The following is a 7477-nucleotide window of genomic DNA, read 5'->3' as shown; positions in this document are numbered from 1 at the left end:
GGATGTTTGGGTTTAACTTGGTCTGCAGTTGTGGAGGTATTGGAGGGCTGGACTGGCAGGGTGGGGGTACATGCTGGAGTGAAGGGGCTCCAGCTGGGTTACTGCAGGAGTCCTGGTGATCTGTGCGGGAGTCTGCCCAGGGTGGATGAGAGACCGGAGAGGAAACTGTCCAGACGAGGCAGCTGGCTGGATATGGGGAGAGGTAAACAGTGACACTGGCCATTCAAGCCTGCGTACCTGTGATAAGGAGGATACTACCCTACTAATAGAGCTGGGGGAGGAATAAATTTGAGGCAAGTCAAGGAGAGTTTGGGTTTGATCCTTCTGATTCTTGAGGTGTTGGCAGGCTCTATGAGAAGTGTCCCATGAGCAGTTAGAAATCTGGAGCTTGAGAGAGAGAGGTCTGGACCGGGTATGTAGATTCAGATTCATCGCTTTGAGTGGCTGATTGAAACCCTGAGAAATAATGAAATTGTCAAAGAAGGATGTGCAAAGAGAGGAGAAAAGGACACGACAGAGCCTTGTTTTCTGCTTAAATTTTGGAGGTGGAAAAAGGATAGGAGGCAGAGAAGGAGGCTCAGAAAGAATTGTCAAAAAAGAGAATTATTAAATAATGTTCTGAGCAGGATGGGAGGTGAGGGAGAGTTTTTAAACTTTAGGCTGGGTGCAGTGGCTCATGCCTGTAATCCCAGCATTTTGGGAGGCCTAGGGAGATGGGTCACTTGAGGTCAGGAGTTTGAGACCATCCTGGCCAACATGGTGAAACCCTGTCTTTACTAAAAATACAAAAATTAGCCAGGCATGGTGGCAGATGCCTGTAGTTGCAGCTACTTGGGAGGCTGAGGTAGGAGAATTGCTTGAACCTGGGAGGCAGAGGTTACAGTGAGCTGAGATGGCACCAATGCACTCCAGCCTGGGCCACAGAGCAAGACTATCTCAAAAAACCAAAACAAACAAAAGAACTTTATGTAATGTGCATCAGACCACCAAGACTGGCAAAAATTTTAAAAAGCAACAGTCCTTGCTGGCAGGGGATGCTGAAGCATTGCTGGTGGGAATAAGCATTTTGGAAAGCGTTCTGGCAGAGTCTATTAACATTTCAAACACACAAAGCCTTTGACCCAGCAGTTCCTCCCCTGGGACTCTCTCCCATAGAATAAAAGCAGCTGTATGTCATTTGTTTGCACAAGAATATTTATTGCAGCATTGTTTGTAGTGGCAAAGAATTGGAAACTAAGTGGATGCTTTTGACAGAGGAGCTGTTGGCTAAAATGTGACACATCCATTCCTTGGATTTCTGCACTACTTGACCTGGAAGGATTCCCACGAGAAAAGAAGAAGCAAGAACGGTGTATACTGTAATCCCATTTTTGTAGAACATAAAAGGATAAAAAAAATTATTCTGTAGATGTTAATGGTGCTTGGGAAGAGAGAGGTTGGTAGTATGGGAGATGGTAAATTAAAAAAGCAGACTGCTCGGCTGGGTGTGGTGACTCATGCCTGTAATCCCAGCACTTTCAGAGGCCGAGGTAGGTGGATTGCTTCAGGTCAGGAGTTCAAGACCAACCTGGCCAACATGGCAAAACCCCGTCTCTACTAAAAATAAAAAAAGTTAGCCAGGTGAGGTGACACGTGCCTGTAATCCCAGCTACTTGGGAGGCTGAGGCAGGAGAATCCCTTGAATCTGGGAGGCGGAGGTTGCAGTGAGCCAAGATGGCACCATTGCACTCCAGCCTGGGCAACAGAGTAAGACTCTCTCTCAGAAAATAAATAAATAAAAATAAATAAAATAATTTGGGAGGCAGGATTATCACCTGAGCATGAAGGGGACTTGGAGTGGCTTTGGGTACTTGAGTAGATGGAAAAAGTTGATCTGATGTAGATGATAGAGAATTAATATGTCAGTAAAAAAGGGCAGGAACTCACAGGCAGGACCGTGGAAAAGTTCAAGAACTAGAATTTGTAGTTTTCCGTCCTTGCCCACCCATTTAGTGATATTGAAAGGCCATCTTCTGGGGGCGTCTGGCTGGTCCAGGAGCAGGGATGGAAAGATGGGACTTTGGCAGTTTACTTTCTATAGGCTAATAAGGCTTATCCAGGAAAACTGAGGGGCAAGGGGCTTCAGCTTGGTAATGACGTGATTGTGGAAATGACTGGGGATAAATAGGGTGCAGCTGATAGAGGGAGACAGGGTGTCTCGGAAGGGGCCCTGTGAAGGGGACTAGAGGGACCTGGGCAGATGACATGGTGTCTATGGTCCCTGGGAGCTGAGAGCTTGGGTGGGGCAGCAGCCTCAGTGGCTGATACGAGTCCTTGCTTTCTGGCACTATAGGTTCTCGAAGATCACCTACTCCCTTTTGTCTTTTTGTAGATAAATACCAAACTTAGCCTGATATTTTAAGTCTTCTCTTCAGGATGTTAATTAATCACTACCCCTCTGAAAGATCCATGTGTCTATTTCTGTAGCCACCAGCCCTATGGGGCTGTGGAGCACTTTGAAATGTGGTCAGCACCACTGAGGGGTGCTGTGAGTGTAACATACACACCAGGCTTTGCAGGCTTACTATGAAAAACCAGTGTAAAATATCCCATTATAATTTTCATATTGTTTACATGTTAAAATGGTGATATTTTGGATGTACTGGATTAAAATATATTATGGGCTGGGCACGGTGGCTCACGCCTGTAATCCTAGCACTTTGGAGAGCTGAGGTGAGGGGATCACTTGAGCCCAGGAGTTCAAGGCTGTAGTGAGCTGTGTTCCTGCCACTGCACTCTAGCCTGGGCGACAGAGTGAGACTGTCTCAGGTGTGGGAGAGGAAAGTGTGTGTGTGTGTGTGTGTGTGTGTGTGTGTGTGTGTGTATAAATTAATTTCACATATATAAATTAATTTCACTTGCTGCTTTTTATTTTTTCCAATATGGTCACTAGAAAATTAAATTACAGGCCAGGCAAAGTGGCTCACACCTGTAATCCCAGCACTTTGGGAGGCCGAGGTGGGTAGATCACTTGAGTTCAGGAGTTTGATTACCTAGTATACTCTCAGGAGTTTTTGGTAAAAAAAAGAAAAAAGAAAAAAAGAAAAGAAAAAAGAGATCAGGAGTTTGAGACGAGCCTGGCCAACATGGTGAAACCCTGTGTCACTAATAATTCAAAAAGCCAGGCATGGTGGTGAGTTCCTGTTACTCCAGCTACTCCAGAGGCTGAGGCAAGAGAACTGCTGAACTCAGGAGGCGGAGCTTGTAGTGAGCCAAGGTCCTGCCACTGCACTCCAGCCTGGGCGGCAGAGGGAGACTGTCTCAAGAAAAAGAAAAAGAAAATTAAATTACATACACGAACTCACATTTTCTTTTCTTTTCCTCTTTCTCTCCTTCCTTCCTTCCTTCCTTCCTTCCTTCCTACCTTCCTTCCTTCCTTCCTTCCTTCCTTCCTTCCTCCCTCCCTCCCTCCCTCCCTGCCTCCCTCCCTTCTTCCTTCCTTTCTTTTCTTTTTCTTTCTTTCCCTCCCTCCCTCCCTCCCTCTCTCTCTCTCTCTTTCTCTCTCTCTCACTCTTTCTTTCCCTCCCCTCCCTTCCTTCCTTCCTTTCTCCCTCCCTCCCTCCTTCTCTCCCTCCCTCCCTGCCTCCCTCCCTTCTTCCTTCTTTTCTTTTCTTTTTCTTTCTTTCCCTCCCTCCCTCCCTCTCTCTCTTTCTTTCTCTCTCTCTCACTCTTTCTTTCCCTCCCCTCCGTTCCTTCCTCCCTCCCTCCCTCCCTTCCTTCCTTCCTTCCTCTCTCCTTCTCTCTTTCTTTCTCTCTTTTTCTTAATTTCTTCCTCAAAGGTACCTATCACATTTTTTGTTTGTTTGTTTATTTTTAAGATGGGGTTTGGCTCTCTTGCCCAGGCTGGAGTGCAGTGGCATGATCTTGGGTCACTGCAAACTCTGCCACCCAGGTTCAAGCGATTCTCCAATCTCAGCTTCCTAAGTAGTTGGAATTACAGGCATGTGCCACCACACCCAGCTAATTTTTGTATTTTTTTAAATAGAGACAGCTCTGTCCCTTTGTTCGTGCAGTTTCTCTCTGCTGGATGCCCTCCCAGGCGTCCACCCGCTTACCCATCATTAGGGCCAACATTCTCTCTTCCTCTGTCTGCAACAATCAGACAATTATTGTCTTGCTTCTTATCCCTAAATCCCTTTTAATGTTGTGATGTCACAGATTTTCTGCCTTGTTATTTAAAGTCTGCATGCAAGAACTTATCTCCCTTACTAGCAGATAAGATTGCACCGCCTTTACTAGATTGTAAACCTCTTGAAGGCAAGACTGATAACATATGGGCAGTTTTTTCTCGGCTTCCGGTAATGCCTTTAGCACTGGGACTAGTAATGTCTCTATCCCCGAGAAAAGCTCACACATGTTTATTCGCTGAGTAAGTAGATGATAATATTGGCATGGCCACTGGACTTAACAAAATGCACCTTAAAATTCAGATTAGCAATATAACACTACCTGTATGTTTTTCATTTTTTAGGCATTCCTGAATTTTAGGGCAAGGAATTGAAATTGGATAGACCTGAGACTGACTATTAGTTTTTGGCTGTGTGCCCTTTGGCAAATCATTTACTTCTTTGGACCTTAGCATCCTTGTTTGTAATTGGGATATTGAAACTTTTGTGCTCAGTGAATGTTCAATGAATGCTAAGCCCTTTTAGACCTAGAGACATTTGTTTAAATGTGGAAACCACAAGTGAAAGCTGTTGATGAGTTTACTTGGAACCCTTTCCTCTCTTGACCTGGAAAGCTTATTGATGGCTCCGTGCACTGTGACCCTTGGTTATGCTCCACTGGTTCTTTTGTTCGATTGGGTTGTGATTATCCCACAGAGTAGCAGTGCAGTGTTAAGGACTCCTTGGCAAGAAAAGCCCTTGAAGAAACACATGTTAATAGGATCCAAGGCTGGGTGCTGTGGCTTGCGCCTGTAATCCCAGCACTTTGGCAGGCCAAGGCAGGCAGATCACTTGCGGTTAGGAGTTTGACATTAGCCTGGCCAACGTGGTGAAACCATGTCTCTACTAAAAATACAAAAAATTAGCTGGGTGTGGTGGCAAGTGCCTGTAATCCCAGCTACTTGGGAGGCCGTGGCAAAAAAAATCACTTGAACCTGGGAGGCAGAGATTGCAGTGAGCCGAGATCATGCCATTGCATACCAGCCTGGGCAACAAGAGCAAAACTCTGTCTCAAAAAAAAAAAAAAAAAAAAAAAAAAAAAAAAAAAAAAAAAAAAAAAAAAAAAAAAAAAAAAAAAAAAAAAAAAAAAAAAAAAAGGAAAAAAGAAAAAAATAGGCTGGGCACAGAGGCTCAGCACTTTGTAATCCCAGCACTTTGGGAGGCCGAGATGAGAGGATCACTTGAGGTCAGGCATTCCAGCCTGGCCAACGTGGCAAAACCCTGTCTCTACTAAAAATACAAAAAATTAGCCAGGTGTGGTGGTGACCAGCCTGGGCAGCAGAGCAAAACTCCATCTAATAAAATAAATAAATAAAAATTTAAAAAAAGCATCCAAATTAGTGCTGAGATTATAGGCATGAGGTGATTAGTAGATATCAGCTGATCAGATAATGAATGGGTAACTATCTAAGGGGAGACTTGTGTCCAGAGGATTATTATAAAAAGAAAAATTAAGTTTTGTAAATGATTTGTTAAGTGAATGATTAAATGAAACTATCAGTTTTGGGGAGAAGGTTGCAAATGGTGGGGGTGGGCTGCTTTGAAAATGTTAGTGAGACCCCTGTGGTTCCTTTTCTCCCCAGATGTGGTTTTCTGTGGTAGATTGGAAGGAACACTGGACTGATAGGTGGTTGGCCTGACTTCTTGCTCGTGGGCCCACTGGCCAGCTGGGTAATCTTGGAGAATTTTCTTTTTCTTTTTCTTTTTTTTTTGAGATGGAGTCTTGCTCTGTGGCCCAGGCTGGAGTGCAGGTGTGATCTTAGCTCACTGCAACCTCTGCCTCCTGGGTTCAAGCAGTTCTTCTGCCTCAGCCTCCCGAGTACCTGGGATTACAGGCATGTGTTACCATGCCTGGATAATTTTGTATTTTTAGCAGAGAGAGGGTTTCTCCATGTTGGTCAGGCTGGTCTCGAACTCCTGACCTCCAGAGATCCACCCGCCTCAGCCTCCTAGAGTGCTGGGATTACAGGCGTGTGGCACCACGCCCAGCGAAGGAGAATTTTCTTAACCTTTGTGAGCTTTTGCTTCCTCTTTTGCAGAATTAGTGGAGCAGATAGAAAAGGCAGCGAGGTGGGTGGTGACATGTCCCTGGGAGTCAGGCAGGGTTCTCCAGGTGCTCCACATGGCTACCATCACTTCCCGGCTATGCAGTCTTGCTCGAGTTCCCTAACTTCTTCCACACTTGCGAGAGTGGGAGGGAAAAAGGAGTTTCCTGTTCCTGCCACAGGACCCCCTAAAGAAACCCGTGGAAATTAGATCCAGATCACAGAGTGATTGGGAAGTATTTGTTGACTTGAAGAATGAAAGGATAAGTGTCAGGGGGAACTTCTGAAAGACTTTTTTTTCCCTAAAACTAGGCACATTGAGACATAATTTATATGCCATAAACATTGTCCCCCCCTTTTCACCAACTTTAAAAAAGGTGGTAAAATTATTGTAGTAAAATTACTGTATTCACCTTTTTTTTTTTTTTTTTTTTTTTTTAATGGAGTCTTGCTCTGTTGCCCAGGCTGGAGGGCAGTGGCAAGAGCTGGCCTTCCTAACACCTCCGCCCCCCTGGGTTCACTTGATTCTCCTGCCTCAGCCTCCCAAGTGACTGGGATTACAGGGGTGCGCCATCACACCAGGCTAATTTTTTGTATTTTTAGTAGAGACGGGGTTTCACCATGTTGGCCAGGCTGGTCTCAAACTCCTGACCTCAAGTGATCTGCCAGTCTCAGCCTCCCAAAGTGCTGGGATTATAGGCGTGAGCCACTATGCCCAGCCATATTAGCCGTTTTTAAGGATATAGTTTAGTACATTCACATTGTTGTGCAACACTCACCACTATCCATCTCCAGAACTTGCTTCATCTTGCAAAACTGATATTCTGTACCCCATTAAACAAAACAATACCTCCCCATTTCTTCTTCCTCCCACCCTGGTGACCACCCTTCTACTTCCTGTCTCTATGAATTTGACTGTTCTCGGTACTTCATACACTCTTTGTTCTTTAGTGACTGGCGTGTTTTGCTGAGCATGATGACCTCAAAGTTTATCTATGTTGTAGCATGTATCAGAATGTCCTTCCTTTTTAAAGCGAAATAGTATTCCCTTGTCTCTGTATGTCTTTTGTTTGTCTGCCCATTGGTCCACAGACATTTGGGTTTTTCCACTTTTTGTCTACTGTGAATATGGTAACTATGAACATGGTTGTACAAATATCTCTTCAAGACCCTGCTTTCAAGTCTTTGGGGGTATAAACTGAGAAGTAGAATTCTATTTTTTTTTTT

Source organism: Cebus imitator, unplaced genomic scaffold, assembly GCF_001604975.1.
Source record: "Cebus imitator isolate Cc_AM_T3 unplaced genomic scaffold, Cebus_imitator-1.0 Scaffold6, whole genome shotgun sequence".
NCBI classification, from domain to species: Eukaryota; Metazoa; Chordata; class Mammalia; order Primates; family Cebidae; genus Cebus; species Cebus imitator.
Note: the sequence above shows the minus strand (reverse complement) of the source record.